The following is an 18,437-nucleotide window of genomic DNA, read 5'->3' as shown; positions in this document are numbered from 1 at the left end:
CTTTCGATGCCTTGTCTCCAAGCCTTTTCACCTGGAGAAACAAAACTGAGAACCTTACATGAAAAACTGTGCAAAGAGGTCCTATTGCAGTGGGGGGGGGAGTTTTCTGGGTTTACTGTTAAGCAGATTTTGTGGAGAGGCTGGCAATAAATGGTTAAAACTCAACAGGGAATCAGGTGGGAAAGAGTTTCTGTGTCAAAGGATGGGTAAGAGCCTCAGCATCGTGGAGAGAGGTGGATATGATAAATTAGATCAGAATCCAAAGAGTACTCCAGAGATCAAGAGGCGGAGGGCAATACAGAAATTAGAATAGAAAATAAGAGGAAGAGAGTCTGTCTTTTTAAAAATGAGGAGAGGAAGATATAAGCAAGAAGAGAGTTGATATATAAAAAAAAGAGGGAGGGCTGAGAAGGAGCCAGTGCAAGCCAACATGAAATGGCAGGAAAGGGTGCTGACCTCAAGTTTGTTTAAGGTGACATGCTCTGCAGTGGGATGAAAGAAATACTTTGCATTTTTTGAAACGGCCAGGAACAAAGGAACGCTCTGCATCTCGAGAATCAATATCACATTTTATGCCTGCTGCACCCTTCACAAAGAATCAAGGCGACATTGATTCAAGTAAGTAAGAACTTCATTGAAAATTGACCTTTGAGTTCTTTTAGTGGAGAGGGACTGCCGGGTTGAAGAGGCGTCTGGGGCGGGGGGAGACTCTCCTTGGTAGCCTGTGCTGGTCAGGGATGTCAGGCGTGGTTGATGCTGAAAGGTTCACAGCTTCATTCCCTGTCACCACATCAGAAGATGGGCCACCTCTGTGCTGACACACACAATGGCCCCACAAAGTCTCTCTCTCTCTCTCTCTCTCTCTCTCTCTCTCTCTCTCTCTCTCTCTCTCTCCCATGCTGGGGATGCAGGAGCTGAAGCAAAAATCCTGGATGAATAAGGACTGGTAGCTGGGGAGAGTGTCAAGGCCAGTCCGCACGAAAGCCAAAATGGAGGGAAAGCTAGCCATACGGCAAATTGGGGTGACTCTCTTCCAGGAATGTAAGAAGCTGCCTTAGATACTGAGCTGGAACATGAGTCCATCTAGCTCAGAATTTCAGACAGGCATCTCTTCCAGTCTTACCTGGAGATGCTAGGGATCAAACCTAGGACCTTCTGCATGCAAAGCAGATGCTCTACCATTGAGATGCAGGCCTTCCCTAGCTCTACAATATCCTTGTTAAGATGTGGCAACCAGAAACACATTAATCCAAGAATGATTGCACCATATATACGTACTGTATAATATTGTGACATTCTCAGCTTTATTTGGATTCCTTGCCTAGTGATGGTTACCCCTGTCTGAGTGCAGAAACATAGGAAGCTGCCTATGTCAGGCCATCTAGCTCAATACTGCCTACTCTGACTGGCAGCAGCTCTCAAGGGTGTCAGTCAGGGAGTCAGGCAAGGGGATTGAATTGGGAACATTCTGCATGCCAAGCAGATGCTCTATGGCCCTTGCACTCTTCTAGGGAGAAGTGAAATCAGGAGTAGCAGGAGCTGTCTCCAACTTAGCAGTCCATTGATGGCAACCAATTTCAGAGAGATTCCAAGCTAAAACTGAGGCGGAGCTGAGGATGATGTAGTAAGTTGTGGGAAACAGAGAGTATTTTCTGCTTGGTCTTGACTTTGGATTTGTGCTCTACAAATGCATTGATGACATCAGACAAGGATATCTACACAGTGGCGGAGCTTCATGCTCTGGCACTGGGGGGCGGGGAGCAGGCAGGAGCAGGGCTGGTGCATGTCCTGGGGGCATGGTGTGCTGCCCACAGGGGCATGGCATGTGTCCTGAGGGCGTGACGTGCATCTTGGGGGTGTGGCACACCGCCTGCGAGGGCGTGGTGCGCAGCACAGGTGAGCGAGCAACCACAATGGCACCCCACCGGGATCACGCTGCCGGGGGTAGTGCGCTCCCCCCACACTCCTCTTCCTCTGCCAGTGTATCTACAACAAGCTGTCAGGGCTCTAAAGCACAGGTTTGTAACAGGGCTCCCCAACTCCAGTAGGGAAGGCCTGAATGAGTCATCAAAGTTCCACACATGATATGAAAGTGGGATGACTTCCACACAAACCACCACCAAAAAAAATTTTAAAAATGAGTCTCCCTCTCTTCCCCTGGATTAAGAGAAACCTGCTGCTTAGAAGCTGGATGTACCCTTGTTTCAAAAAACTGTTATATTGTCCACAGAGTGTGTGGAGCCTGAATGAGTAACCAAGGTTCAGCAGACAACAAACACAGGTTGGGTGTCAGGAAACTGAACCCAGGGTCAGGTGGACCTAGGTGTATTTATAGCCAGGCCAGCTGAGGGAGGACCAATGGGCTGCCTCAAGGGTGGAGCTATGTTGGGTGTCATAACAGTAATGGGTTTTGATAAGACCAGAGATGTTTCTCAGGGAGAGACTGTGGGAGTCAAGATTGTTACAAATTTGGCTTCAAGTGAAATTTGCTGTTTGGAGGTTGCTCCGCAGGTGAAACATCTGAGGAATCTTGGGAGAATGGAAGCTGAAAGACACTTCAGAAGACCAACCAAGTTTCTTGTGAGCAGTGGACATTTTGTTTTCAAATAATGTTCAGCACGCTTGGTGGTCATTGATTTAATTGCTTCTGTGGTGGTTTGAAGGCTACCAAGGCACATTTCTCAGTGGCCGAGTCTGAAATGAGGAGCAATGTTGTGTCCGCTCACTCGCTTAGGGCAACATTTGCCGAAATGAATGCATGATTGAGTTTATTGTTTAGCAAACAGTTCCGCAGACAGTGGAGGAACAGTTACAATAGCACTTTGCAAATAATTGCCATTGGTTGAGAATTACTGTCTGCAATGCAGGAGAACTGCAAATAACTCACCAGACCAATAAAACGGCTTGCAAATATCGGGTGCTGTGTGCACATGTAAGAGAACAGGGGAAGTGTGCAATGTTTTCAAAGCACGCTTTGCAAATAATGAAACAAGATGCCATTGCAATTTGCTCTGAATAAAAATCCTCCGCCGAAAAGCATTCATCATACTTCTTGCCTTGTCTCCATGCGGCAAACCCAGACGTGGGGAAAGTTGCATGACCCATTGAGTTGACATTAAAAGCTTTAAATTAAATTACATTGGCAGAAATCTTTAAAAATTGTCTTGGGGGTGGGGGAGCAGAACTCCTGACAAGGCATAACAGATGTTAAAAATTAGGAGCATTTAGGAAACATTATCATTGCTGTACATGGGGAAACGACTTTAATTGCCTTTTCAGGGTGCCTTGGAGGTGTGGTTTTGATTTAAGTATGTTTTTCCCCCCACTCCAAGTTCCCATCAGGATGTTTCAACTCAAAATGTATTGGTGGGGGTGATCAAACATTCTACCCGGTGTGTTCATAAATAAGAATGGCTACAAAGTCCACTGGTCTGGTGAAACAAGATTATTTAAGAAAGGATCCACCTTCTTGCATACTCAAACACAGGGCTGATGAAACTGACACCCCACTACTCAACTTCTAAGTATGATAGACGGATCATAGCATAGACCTGAACCCTATAAAAAAAAACAAAATATGAATTATAGTTTTCGTTGATGTGGTACAGAAGAGTCTTATGTGGCCACCTATTCTACTTTGGAGAGAACCCTATATCCCTATGTCCCTATTTCCCCTGCCAGTGCCAGCGCTGAGCTTGGGGAGGAGGATGAACCAGTGCTTGCCTGGAGTAGCTGTGGCTGTGAGGGAACATCCTGTTGCCTCTCCATGGCCTCTGCTGCCAACCTCCTCCCTTGGGCAGCTCATAGCGGTTGCTGGAGAGCAGGTGAGGAGGAAGAGAAGCTGCTGAGGCCCAGCCCCATGTGGCACAATGACTCTGAGGGGCAAGCAGAGGGGCAGGAAGAAAGGGGGACTAGAGCGGAGTACAAGGTGTCTTGTCCTTAGACAAGAATTAGAAAAATACTTTGTGCGTGCATGTCTAATCTTGCCCCTTTCTAAAATTTGCTTATCGGTTTGTGTTTTTCTTTTTGTAAATCTACCAAGGAATAAAATAAAATCAGGATTAAGGGGTCTACTCAGGACTCTGGAGGGCATGTGTGTTGTGTCCCATTGTGTCTCACCCTTCTTCTGAAGGGTGGGGACAAAAAATGGGGGTGTTGAGGAGGGTCAGTTGGGGGGTGGGAGTGAGGAATGTTGGAGAGTATGACAGTGTGCTCTCCCCACTTGTGATTCACAGTAACTGGTACTGGAAGGCCTATTGTCTCCAATATTGAATACTGAAAAACAGAAAACATTTTGGATTTTGTCTAATGCTCTTTTCAAGTCAACACTACATCTCCTGGGAGTTTGGCTCTGTTCTATGCAAAGAAATGCCTCCTTTGACTCTCCTGAATTTTCCTGCATTCAGCTTTGGTGGATGCCTCCAGGCTCTGGTATTACAAGAGCTGCTGCCAGTCAGTGTAGACAGTATGGAGCTTAGGTGGGCCATTGGCCTGACTTCCCACGTTCCTAGTCTTGAGTTGGAGCACTTATTCAGGCTTTCCAGTTTAAGTTTTGCTTTGATGGCCCCTCCGCCCAGCTTTCCCCCTCCCTTGTGGCCACCTGTCCTGCTTGCACAGTCATCTATCATTAAGCTCTAGGTAGTGTGGTAAATGATTTGCTATGCCTTTGCTTTTCAGGTTGACGCTCTCTCCTTCTGCCACCCCCTCCACCACCCCCTGTGGCTCACTCCTTCATTTGATCTCAGATTTGGCAGCTAGTTAAGTCAGAAACCACGAAATATTTCCCCACCCCCCAACCATGTGCCTATTTCTGGGTAAATCAAAGCTCACCCCAAAACCCCAGCACACAAATTATACTTCCCATTAAAATCATCATCACCATAGTATTTGAGGTTAGTAAAACATATTGCTGGGGCTATAAAACACTCTCAACTAGTATTCCAAATGTCTCGCCTCGAGCTAGCACTTAAATTAAAGTTTGAGACAGCTGGCACTGAAATCAGAATAAACAGTTTTCCACAAAAGGGGGCCGGTGAACCACGATTATTGTTTTCATAATTTACTGTCAACGTACATTAGCAGGGTCTGATCCATCTCAAGAGCTCATCAGCTTTCAACAGGTGAGCCAGTTCAACAGGGAAAGAGGCAGCCTTAAATTATCCCCAAAATAATTGGATCTCTAATAAGCATTGCATAAAACAGCAAGGCTTCTGTAATTTCCATAATCTGGGTTTAATTTGTTTGCTCATTTCATGGGAGGCTTTGATTGTTTCAGAACAAGGGTTGTGTTGCCATCTCCCACAGACAACTAGGGGATCTCGATGGCTCAGGGACAACTCTGAGGTCACAGCTTGGGTGGCATTTGGTGAATCGGAACAAGAGAGAGAGAAACAGCATTACTTATTGCTTATTTGTTTTTTGAATTTATATTCTGCCCTTCCTCCACAAGGATTCAAGGGTGGCGAGTATGTACCATTAAGAAAGGAATCAAGAAATCTGCCTTAAACAGAGTCAAACCCTTGTTTTATATTGTCTACGCTGACTGGCAGCAGCTGTCCAGTGTTTTCAGACAGGGGATATTCCCAGACCTACAGTAGTGGGTTGCATAACAGCTGAGTCACTCACTGCTACATACCAGGAGTGAGAAGGCATGTGGGGAGGTCGTAGTGGTGCAAATGCAGTGGCAGAGCCAATCTGGTGCTCCTGCACGCCACTGCACTGTGCTGACTCCCCGCCCCCAGCGCCTCATTGTTCCCCTCCTCCTCCAAGGGTAAACAGCAAATGCAGTTGTCATGAGGTCAGGTGACCACTACTGCTCCACCACCACACCTCCTGGTCCAGTCCCACTGTGAGATGCCAGGGACTGAAATGAAGACTGGGAGTTGTTAAGAGTCCCCTTATTCACTGAGCTCCAACTCCCAGAGCTGTTTAAAAACCATTTCCTGTTTTCCTGTTCCCAATCAAGTTTGAGAATTGTCACTCTCCGCACCCTTAACAAACTACAATTCCAATGGTTTTTTAGAAGTAGCTGTGACTGGTAGTTCTTTTACTGCAAAGTTCAGATAGGGCCAGGTGCTACTGCTCTTCCCATGATAAAAAGGTAAAGGTAAAGGACCCCTGACAGTTAAGTCCAGTCGCAAACGACTCTGGGGTTGCGGCGCTCATCTCTCTTTACTGGCCGAGGGAGCCGATGTTTGTCTTTCCGGGTCATGTGGCCAGCATGACAAAGCCAATTCTGGAGAAACCCAGAGCAGTGCACAGAAACGCCGTTTACCTTCCCGCCGGAGTGGTACCCATTTATCTACTTGCACTTTGACGTGCTTTCGAATTGCTAGGTTGGCAGGAGCAGGGACCAAACAATGGGAGCTCACCCCATTGCGGGGATTCGAACCGTCGACCTTCCGATCGGCAAGCCCTAGGCTCAGTGGTTTAGACCACAGTGCCACCCGCATCCCTCTTCCCACAATAGGAATGCCTTTTATCAACTTTGACCATTCCTGGACAGGGTTCTATCTTGGCCACAGTGGTCCATGCATTGGGAACTTGAAGACACCATTACTTCAGTGTGTTATATGTGGGGCTGCCCCTCAAGCTGTGGATAGTCTGAAAGGCAATGGCTAGGCTGCTGAACAGAACAACCAATCACCAATACAGAACTCCTCTGCAAAAGGAAGTACACTAGCTGCAAATATGCTACTGGGCCAAGTTTAAGGTTTTGTTACAGGCATATAAGGCCCTAAACAACTTGGGGACAGGTTACCTGAGAGACTATATTTCACCCTTGCACACCTCATGTGGTCACTGCTATCATTTACTGATGTCCACTTGGTGATGCCTCATGCTCCTGTCATTCACCTTGTTGTGACTTGGTGTAAGGTCTTTAATGTAGGTGGTACTTGCTGTCTGGAGCACACTTCCTCTGAAAATAAGGCATGTGCCAAGAATTTGGGCTCAAACCCTTCATTTTTACCCCAACTTTCACTTGTGAGTGCTGCTGGTTAGATTTACCACAAGCCAGCATCAACACACCAAATTATTGGATTATATTTCTATAGGGTGTGCCCAACTACTTCAACTCAGAGTAGATCCATTAAAATCAATGGGCCTAAGTTAGTCACATCCATTATTTTTATATGGTCTACAACCCATAAGTAAGACTTAAAGCAGCAATGCCACTGAAATTTGTCATTCCTTCGCTCAGCATAGGAATTTGTCCAGCTCACAAAAATCAGCTGTATTCTGAATCAAGAGCCATTTCCTCCCAAATATCTCTTCCAGTCTAAAATGTAACTTGACAGTCAGTGTTCGACAGACCAGACACACACGCAGATCCAACAACTTTGTAGGAACATATGCAAAAGTTCTTTAATGTTAAACCCCCTTGTGCTGGCCGAATCTCTCCTTCATTGCTGTTAAACCACATGAACTACAAAGCCAGCTGCGTTGTGGGTGAGCACAGAAAGACGTTGAACAGCATTAACTCTTTACTAGGGAATGGGGGGAGGAGGAAATTGGTTCAGTTTGCCTTTTACTGCAACACTCAGTATGTCACACTTCCTGAAACAATATGTAAAGGCAGTTATCCTTCAAAGTTTGGTGAATTTGGCGGTGCAGTTATCCTACCAAACCATGCATACAAAAATGTGTATATGAGGATAAAGTGTGTAGAAACCAGGCAAAAATATTCTTCTTCTCCCAGGACTTTGGCTAATTAAATTAATTTAAACTGGCAGGTATTGTTTTGTTTATTATGTTGCGTATTTTTGAGGTTTTTGTACTGTAAACTGCCCTGTGATCCTTGGATGAAGGGAGGTATATAAATTTTGATGATGATGATGATGATGATGATGATGATGATGATAGCATGCATATAAGCAGTGCTTTTTCTGGGGGGATGCAGGGGGACACATACTCCTAAACATTTTGTGAATCTTTGTACTTTTGTCCATTTACTGTATTTATTTTTCCCAATTTGAACTATAAAATGGTGATTTTCTTGAGTCAAAATGAGAGTACCCCTAAACAATTTTTTAAGAAAAAAAAGTACTGCATATATGAGAGAAAATGGCATTCAAAAATGTATTAATGGGGAAAGTTGTTTTGCTAAAAAATATGTATGTATGAGGGAATTGCAAACAAAAGTATGTTTATCAGGAGAAATTCCTGCCTGAATACTGATGATTTTTCACAAGCACTTTAAAAAAATCACAAACAGATGCAGAAATGGGAAAAGTGAGAAACTGAGAGAAACCGAAATTGACAGATTCATCTACAGAACTACAATTACCCAAGTGCAAGAACATGCATGTGCAAATAATTAGGAACCAATTCAGAACTTTAAAAACAAATAATTCCTTCATTCCTTGAAGATTTGACCACAGCTGACCTGATTCTGAAAGGCAGTATTAGAAGTTTTGGTACAACTTGCAGAAGAGGGGTTTGCATAGGGTTATGGCAGATAGAGTGAGAGGTCTCCACATTCCTGGACTGTCCCTGTGCCTTTAAGCCATGAGTAGGCAAACTAAGGCCCGGGGGCCAGATCTGGCCCAATCACCTTCTAAATCCGGCCCGCAGACGGTCCGGGAATCAGCATGTTTTTACATGAGTAGAATGTGCCCTTTTATTTAAAATGTATCTCTGGGTTATTTGTGGGGCATAGGAATTCATTTGTTATTTTTTTCAAAATATAGTCCGTGCCCCCACATGGTCTGAGGGACAGTGGACTGGCCCCCTGCTGAGAAAGTTTGCTGACCTCTGCCTATCAGCTTACTTCTCTGTCTTCTTATTGTTTAGACTGATATGTCTTAGGTTGCATCCTGTTCACAACTCCCTCTTCCTCACCCTTCTCTCTCAGACCTCAAGATGAGACTTCCTCTTTAGCCATCCTCTGGGAGAACAAAGGAGCAAAGCATGGCTGCTTTGTTCTACCCTAGACTAGTTAGGCTACAACTAGAAACTATTCTATCCAGATTATGTATTTCCTACAATGAACAACGTTGTTGCTTTCTTTCCTACAAGTATCTCTCTTTGTGTGGTTGTAGCAAGTGAAGTCTACTCTCCAACCCTGATTCACTAACCAAATGCTGCTCACTCTGCAAACAAAGGCAACTGGACCCCATTATCCCAGTAAGGAGCTTGCCCACTGATGCATATTTGCAAACCAGAGAAACAGTTGTGGGCACCACAAGTGGGATGGGCAAGAAGACCCAATGAAGGCCAGGGAGGGACTCAGTTCATCTGCATCTCCAGGTGCCACTACAATATGTACACTGCATGCTTAAACTGCTTGAATAGTAATTTATCTCTCCCTAAACTACAATTCCCAGAATTCCTTGAGGGAAATCCCATTGGATGTGATTTAAAACTGATATAAGTGTGTCATATAGGTGAAATGGTTTATTGTGTTTAGAGTCTGTAGAAATGGTTGTTATTGCTTTTAGAATTTATATATATATTGTATTTTATCTTTATCATTTTGTATACTGCTTTGATGGCCTCCGGCTATAAAGCAGCTTATGAATGTGTACATCATCATCATCAACATGGCTTTCACCTAAAACTTGCAATCAGAAACAATTCAGAAGTTTGAAACTTGATAACAGTACAAAAGAAACAACATAAATAAAAAAATTTAAAAATGTCCAGTAGACCTAAGTTGGTCTCTAAGGTGCTACTGGACAAATATTATTATTTTTATTTATTTTGACTGTGTCAGACCAACATGGCTACCTACCTGAATCTAGAAACAACATATTTATTGCTATTGTTGTTACTATTAAATCCATATACTGCTTAATGCCATAATAGTCTGCTAAGCAGTTTGTTTTGGTGCCTGAGGCAGATATTTCTGCTCCCCCTGGAATGAAGACATAACACACCAATTATGAACTGAAATCAGGGTCTGCAACTTTGCTTATTAACCTATGGAATATTCAGTGGAATGTAACTAATTGTTATCCCTCCTGCTTCCAAGTAGTATGGGTGGATGACTATTTCTAAGGAGAGAGCTAGGATAATAATTCACGGCAAAAGTGCTTCACAGTTTTATTATATTAACTGTTCATGCTGGTCAATAAGTAGAGGCACTCTGTTCTCAGAGAACTGAGATGGCAGCCCTTTGCAATTCCTTGAGCAGTATGCAGCAGAACAGCATGAAAACTATCAGCAACACTGTTAAACAAGCCAAACTCTGAACCAAAGGGCCCAAGAACTACAGTAGGAAGACAGCTGAGCTAACGTAATGCACCTGAAGCTACCGAGATGGGACCTAAAAGTATGCCTGCCACTGCCTCTAATGACATCCCAACAAGGTCACAGTAAGCATCCCCTGGAAAACTCACATTGCACAATAGGCTGTTTGCTCTTAACACAAGAACATGCAAACATTAGAAGAGTCTGTTGGATCAGGCCAATGGCCCATCTACTCCAGCATCCTGTTCTCACAGTGGCTGACCGGATGCCTGTAGGAAGCCTGCAAGCAGGACATGAGTACAACAGCAGTCTGCTCACCTCAGATTCCCAGAAACTGGTATTCAGAGGCATACTGCCTCTGATTGTGGAGACAGAACATAGCCATCAAGCTGATAGCCTTGTCTTCCATGAACTTCTCAGATCCTCTTCTACAGCTATCCAGGTTGGTGCCCATCACTGCCTCCTGTGGGAGCAAATTCCATAGTTTAGCAATGTGCTGGACTTTTATCTGCACTGAGTCTCCCAATGTTCAGCTTCATTGGACAGTCACAATTTCTAGACTTATTCTCGATTCCTACTCAGCTCCCTTTTGAACTGGCCCAGCCTCTCCTAAATTAGATGAACCCCCTTTAACATACCAACATTTCATTGGATGCCATAATTTGACTCCCTCCCTCACTTCTGTTCTGAACAGAGAGGTGCAAATCATTTCTCTCTGTTGGCGAGTTTTGGGGTGACTGATGTAGGGGCAGTAATGGGGTGCCTGATGGGAGGGGCAAGCCTGCACCATTTTGTGGTCCCGATACCTCCTTCAAATGTAGCAGCCATTATGCCACACTTCCACAACAGCCATTTTTATGACTGGCACCTATAACACATTCTCAAAATTCCGGATGAGTCCATTGGTCCAAAAAGGTTGGCGACCCCAAACTCTAGTTTCTGGTTAAGTATCTAGTACAGTGGTACCTCGGGTTAAGTACTTAATTTGTTCCAGAGGTCCGTTCTTAACCTGAAACTGTTCTTAACCTGAAGCACCACTTTAGTTAATGGGGCCTCCTGCTGCCGCCACACTGCTAGAGCACGATTTCTGCTCTCATCCTGAAGCAAAGTTCTTAACCTGAGGTACTGTTTCTGGGTTAGTGGATTCTGTAACCTGAAGCATATGTAACCTGAAGCGTATGTAACCTGAGGTACCACTGTATAGAAGAATGCATTCTCCACTATCATATTTGTCCAACAGAGATGACTTAAAGCATTATCACCAACACTAATTGATTATAATTCCCAGTCATTTAATCGTTACATATTATTTTTCAAACTGTCATGTGATGGGCTGGGAGGGTCCTTGTACTGTCAGTTTTACTAGTATGAAAAATAAAATTATTGCACTCTGCATAAAAGGCGTCCTGCTTTGTTTCTCCCTTGATGACATGGATGTCATGCATAGGATACTCTGTACTGGCAGTTTCCCAAAATTTACTGTACCAGAGACTTACAGTAGGAATTCTCCTATTCCTCATCCGCAGTTGTGTTGTTGCTGGATGATTTTCACACGGAGGTGCTCATTGAGTAAACAGGCTGCCCTGCAATGGATAATGGATATTTCTGCAGCAGCAGGATCTCACAAAAAGTGGCTGCCATGTATACACTAACCAATGTGGAGGCATCAGTAGTACAGTAGTAAATTCAGAAGTGCAGGGTCTCTTCATGGTAGCACGGAGCCATCACTGCCACAGCTCCTTCTAAGATTGTGCAATAATCTTATAATTATATAGGAATAGTAATTAGGGGTTCATCACAACGATCAATGCAGATCTCTGTGTGCTGCGTTTCAGCTAGATCTGCTATTTTCTGTGTGCATACAAGAGCAAATAATTTGGAGTGCTCCAATATCTTCTTTCAGAGTGATGTAACAGAACTTGAAGACACCTTCTCTTGACACTGAAGCAACTTGCTTTTTCAGTTTTCCTAAGTGATTAACTTTACAAACACCTCCTCTGTGTTCATCCCATGTGCCTTCTCCAGAGTGAGCCTAGGAGCCAATCCTCAGTGGCTGACTTTCACTCCAATCAATACAAAGGGTAGGAAGACTTATTCTCAGTGGTTAAAAAGTTCCTCTTTCATGCTGATTGGTCTGCTATAGGATGCTGGGTGTAGTTGTCAAAAGGTTGCAAAGTTAAAATGGGCATATGTAGGAGATGTGGCAAAAGATGATTCAGCCTGATGGAACAAAACCGTGCTGATGTGGAGACCATACAATTTTAGAAGAGCAAGGGGATGAAGACCTATGTGGTGGGTGGGTGTGTAATCTAAAACTAACAGCAGAGCTCATGGGGATGCAGACAGCAAACAGTGGATAACTTGAAGAGGCTTGTATCCGAAGAAGGATGTGGAGGAGGAGGGTAGAGACAAGGACCTTGCTGGGACCCCACTGCAGAAAGAGTAACAGGAGAGTCCCAAGGACTAGGCAGAGAAACCTGGGACAGGGGTGACCTGCATCCCCTGGGCCTGAAGTTCACCATCCCTAGTCTACACTCATCCATGAATCTGTCACTGAACCCATATGTCTTATGATCAAGGAATAAAAAACAAACTGAGAGCTCCCTCCATAAAACTGTTTCCTGTTCACCACATTGTGCAGTAAACTTGCTCCAAGCAATGGGAGAGACCATAGCTTAGTGTGTGTGTGGTATAGTGGTTAGAGTGTTGGACTAGGATCCAGGAGACCAAGGTTCAGATTCCCACTTAGACATGGAGCTCACTGAGTGACCATGGGCCAGTTACTGCCTCTCAGTCTTACCTTCCTCGCAGGGTTGTTGTGGGGATTAAATGAGGTGGAAGACAGCCATGTATACCACCTTGAGATCCTTGGAGGAAAAGGTAGGATGCAAATGCAATAAAAACATTAAAAAATACATGCAGTCTTGACTTCTCCACTAAAACAACCTCTGGTAGAAAACTGGAAAAGGTCTCAACATGAGATGCAGGAAGTGCCCACCAGTAAAAATTCTGGGTTACTGCAATAAGCCATGTGTGGGGCTGTATTTGGACCTAGTCTTTAAGCTCCAGCTCATGCAGAATGCAGCAGCTAGTCTGCTGATGGGAGCAGGTGTGTACCAGCATATGAGACTTCTGTTAGAACATCTACACTGGCTGCTACTGGACCAGGCAGGTGTGAGGCTCTTGTGCTGATATACAAAGCCCTGAACAACTTAGGTGAACTTCTATCCCAGCCCAATCACTGAGATCCTCCGGAGGAGTGCTATTAGTTGTCCCACATGTTACACAGTCCTGACTGAGCCCAACTGGAAGTTGATAATTGAGTGTCGCTGGTCCTGTGCTATGGGACCCTCTTCCAGCAGAGATTTGACAGAAGCACCCTCGCGTTTGACTTTCAGACATCTCTTGAAGACCTTTTTATGCAGACCAGCCTTTGCAGCTGTTCAGATTTATTCACCAGTCACCTTAATGATTATTTGTATTGTTCTACTGTGACGTGACATGGTGGTATAGCAATATTTTTGTAAATAAATAAATGAACAGTAGATCACACTGAGTTAGACAGAGTACAAGTCTGACTCAGTCTGAGGCAGTTATGCTCCTATGCCTCTGTTCACTCCAGGGTCATTCAGTCGAAAACAGGATTATTTTGACATAAATAGTTTGGGGACTGCACACATGAACTCTTAATAAATGGTGCAAAAGTTGGATTGGTGTATTTCCATAATGCTGTGCCTGCTGACAAATTAATCCAATTAACAAAGGTGAAAGTTTATAATTGGGGTTAACTTGAATTCAAGTGGTCATTGTTCATGTCCCCCCCATTGTGTTCTCTCCTAAATAACTCACCACAATCCCTCAACCTTGGCATCAAAGAGAGGGGCTGACTATCTAGAAGAAAGTAAATATATAGTTTGGATTTTAAAAAAAATTATGATAACTGTGTGAAACAATGAGGGTTTTTTTTAAAAAAAAGTTTGGGGTGCAGTGAGGCAAGGCATCATCATTTCCCCCCTTAACCTTTCTTAAGCTTAGAGCATTTTAAAATAGTTCAAGTCCCTATTGTACTTCACAGTTTGCTGCACAGTTGAAAAAGGAATACATCTTTTCTGAGATGGACCCCAGACTCTGCTTTTTAATAGGCATGCTAATGAGATTCGGTGGCTTCATTTCCCAGCGTGCTGAAGACTCCAATAAATCTTGATTGTTCACCACCCCCAGAGAAGCTCAAGACTCAGATCACAGTCCTCCAAACAAGCATTGTTGATATATATGGAGAAATTTGATTCAGTTCTCATTTAAAGGTGACCCTACCTATTTTGCACTTTCTGAAACAATAAAAGGAACAAAAAACAGCCAGCCATCAAAACGTGCATTTCTCTGAATTCTGCAGTGTAGCAATCCAGCCAAGCAAGGTGAACAAAACCACATTTACCAGGGCAAAATTTATCAGCATTTTTGTGTGCAATTCTTCTATTATGTACATTTTTGTACACATTTGTTCTAATATGCACATTTTTGTACACATGCCTAATCCACACATATTCATGAAGCATTTTCCCCTAAAGCAATGCATTTCTTCATCTCATTTTTCTCTAACATATGCATTTGTACAGTATGTACACTTTACTGTAATGTATACATTTTTGTGCATATTATATGGCTGGAATACCGTGTTGCAAAATTCAAAGAAGTGCGAATTTTGAAGGATGGTTGTGTTCTATTTGATGACTGAGGTGAGCTGCCGCTGCTCAAAGGACTGGTGGGCCAGGCCAGTGGCACACTCAACACTCAAGTCTTCAGAGAAAGAAATCACACAGCCTCAGAATTTGTCTAGCCAAGCTCAGGGAAGCCTTCCTCACCTAGCATAAGAGAGAAACCCTATTCTACTTGTGCAGCTAGAATTGTGTGTATGTGTGTTTGCAAACTGAAGTTGCCTCATTTCATGCCAGACCACTCACTCATCCATCTAGCTCAGTTTTGTCTACTTCAACTGCAAGCATCTCTCAAACCTTTCCTTCTGCATATCTGTAAGCAAACATGTGCTCTACCACTGAAGCACATGAGAATAAGGCTGTGTGCACATTACCATTTATTCCACATGCTATGCCTTCCCATTGCTGGTTTTTGAATCTACATACACTCAGCACTGGCCAAACTCCATAGTGATCCTGTTGTTTTTAAAACAAATATTTCTGTTTTTGGTGTGTTGTACCTCAAGCTAAGGGACGTGGGTGGTGCTGTGGGTTAAACCACAGAGCTTAGGACTTGCCGATCAGAAGGTCGGCGGTTCGAATCCCTGTGACGGGGTGAGCTCCTGTTGCTCAGTCCCTGCTCCTGCCAACCTAGCAGTTCAAAAGCACGTCAAAGTGCAAGTAGATAAATAGGTACCGCTCTGGCGGGAAGGTAAACGGCATTTCCATGCACTGCTCTGGTTCGCCAGAAGCGGCTTAGTCATGCTGGCCACATGACCCGGAAGCTGTACGCCTCGGCCAATAAAGCGAGATGAGCGCCACAACCCCAGAGTCGGTCACGACTGGACCTAATGGTCAGGGGTCCCTTTACCTTTACCTCAAGCTAGCTCCATTCTGACTATAAAACCTGAGCCATGTTTGCTTTGCAGTTAAGCCAGGTATGTACATTTGAGACAGCCATCATGCATGCACAGAATAGTTTCCTGAATAGGAGTTATGGGGCAGGGGGTGGTTGCAAGCATGGGAAAATCAAACAGGTGGTGTGCATTGGGTGAAGACATCCCCATCCCCTCTCTGATGTGTACAGCAAGGTGCAAATGTGACTTGAAATGCAGTGAAAGGAAATGACCTCACTGTGTTTTAAGTGGATAAAGTCCACCTAGCCTTAAATTTTTGCCAGTATCCCCTCTATTCACACAGGAGTGGCCAGAGTGGTGGCCTCAAGCAGTTGGTTGGACTAACATCAGCCTGAGTCAATATGGTCAATTGTGAGGGGTGAAGTGATTTGCAGTCCAGTAAAATCTGGAGGACCAGAGGCCCACCATTCCTGGTTTAACATAACACATAGAATGAAAAAAGACAAATCTTAGAACCTGTCTGTAGCATACATTCAAAGCAGTATCATACTACTTTATACAACCATGGCTTCCTCCAAAGCATTCTGGGAACCGCTATTCCCACAACAGAGCTACAACTCCCAGAGTTCCCTGGGAACTGTAATTCTTTGAAGGGAATAGGAGTCTTCTAACAACTCTCAGTGCCCTTAACAAACTACAGCTCCCAGGATTCTTGGGAAGGGGAAGCCATGACTGTTTAAGGTGGTTTAATACTTCTTAAGATGCATAGTGCAGATGGAGCCATAGCTGTAATGATGTCCATATGTGCAAATAGGATGTCAAAATAAAACTTCAGGAAATAAGGCTTGTGTTGAAGAAGAAGAAGAAGAAGAAGAAGAAGAAGAAGAAGAAGAAGAAGAAGAAGAGGAAGAAGAAGAAGAGGAGGAGGAGGAAGTAGTCAGTACAACTTACAGATAAAATAAGAACATTGGCGGGGCGGGGGGGGCAATTCCCTTTCTTTTTATCCAAAAGCTGTAGGTTAGAATGGAATCTCTGGGCTTAAGTTGTAATATGGTGTGGTGTTTGTGCATCATATGTTGTGTAGCCCTATAGCACTGAAAATGAATTTCTTAACAACTCAGAAATGTACAAATATCAGCCAATACAGCAGTTAGTATCAACATGGGACATTCCACCATGGCCAAGTTGCTCCAAGGACATCTGGGGTAGATTAATAACCTGAATTAATTAATTAGCTTTCTCTTTTCCTGGGTTTCACCTCTCTCTTCCTCATTTCATCTCTTTCTCTTACTCACTTTCCTCTTTTGACCTAGGTCTTGAAGAATAATTTCCTAGAAGACTTTACAAATCCTGTAAGAATGCACTCTTTCTCCAGACACATCCCTGTACCCTCTGTGAAGACTGATTGGAGTTATTTCTTTAAATTGATTTTTGGCTTATGGGATTGTGTTTTTTAAAAAAAGAAGGGGGTGAAGTGGCCATAAGTACAATTATCATTCTAAGGGATTTCTGTGTTTGTGTGCACAGAAAATATGAGTGACTACATCTGTGATCCTTTCGTTTATACATTATCATTCACCGTGTGATGTGAAAAGCTGTTATTATAATGGAACCACAGTTAACCAAAACCTTAATTTCTACCTTCCTTTCGAGGCTAGCATCTTGGCCTGGCCTGGTCAGGCATTTACCAAGACTGAGATGGTAGACCTTCAGCCCAGGGGCCAAATCGCTCTCCATCTGGCTCTTGGGAGATCCCTTATCAACATCAATACATTCCTTGGGTGTTTTTGCCCATCTGGAATGTGTGTGAGAGAATTCTGATAACACCTCGTTCATGCCTTCATGGAGGATAGAGAGGGGTGCATATGTGCAGAAATTGCCCTCCAGCACAAACACAAAATTCACACCCATTGTTCTGCCCAGTTTTGCCTCTGACTCCACTCACCAGTGGTTTGCCACTCCCAAACCAAAGGTTGCCCGTTAGAGAACATAGGTCATGGGCGGAAAAATCTTTGTGAAGGGCCACCATACTGTCCATTGCTGACAGATACGTTGGGCCACATGACTTTTCCCAATGGGACAGGGGAGAATAGGAAATAATTTGAAAATGTAGTAGTAGTAGTAGTAGTAGTAGTAGTAATGGAATGGAGTTTGGATTTGATACCCCGCTTTATCACTACCCGAAGGAGTCTCAAAGCGGCTAACATTCTCCTTTCCCTTCCTCCCCCACAACAAACACTCTGTGAGGTGAGTGGGGCTGAGAGACTTCAAAGAAGTGTGACTGGCCCAAGGTCACCCAGCAGCTGCAAGTGGAGGAGCGGAGATGCGAACCCGGTTCCCCAGATTATGAGACTACCGCTCTTAACCACTACACCACACTGGCTCTTAATAATAATATTATTATAATAATATCCTGCCCATCTGGCTGGGTTTCCCCAGCCACTCTGGGTGGCTTACAACATATCTAATAAAAGCATCAATCCTTAAAGTCTTCTGTAAACAGAGCTGCCTTCAGATGTCCTCAAAAAGTCAGATACAACACAAATGGATGAAGTTAGCTCCCTTCCCTCTGCTCTGCCATCCTGGGTATTCTTTGGTGGTGGTTGCTATCCATTGGGGCTGGTAGGGCAACAGTAGGTGGTGCCAGGTAGGTGGGTGGTAGGGCAACAGATGGAGTACGCATGCTCATTCGACT

General features: G+C 44.0%; 1 long non-coding RNA gene across 1 annotated transcript in view; it reads left to right on the top strand.

Moving 5' to 3' along the window:
• The first annotated feature begins 224 nt into the window (after window positions 1–224).
• The window catches only part of LOC128401755 (uncharacterized), a 53,687-nt gene continuing 35,474 nt past the window's right edge, over window positions 225–18,437 (top strand). Inside the window, exon 1 of the long non-coding RNA XR_008327534.1 lies at window positions 225–618. This is a non-coding gene — a long non-coding RNA (uncharacterized LOC128401755). The remainder of the gene's footprint in view (window positions 619–18,437) is intronic.

The sequence above is a fragment of the Podarcis raffonei genome, chromosome 14 (genome assembly GCF_027172205.1).
Source record: "Podarcis raffonei isolate rPodRaf1 chromosome 14, rPodRaf1.pri, whole genome shotgun sequence".
Lineage (NCBI taxonomy): Eukaryota > Metazoa > Chordata > Lepidosauria > Squamata > Lacertidae > Podarcis > Podarcis raffonei.
Note: the sequence above shows the minus strand (reverse complement) of the source record. Positions and strands in the feature narration are given on the sequence as shown.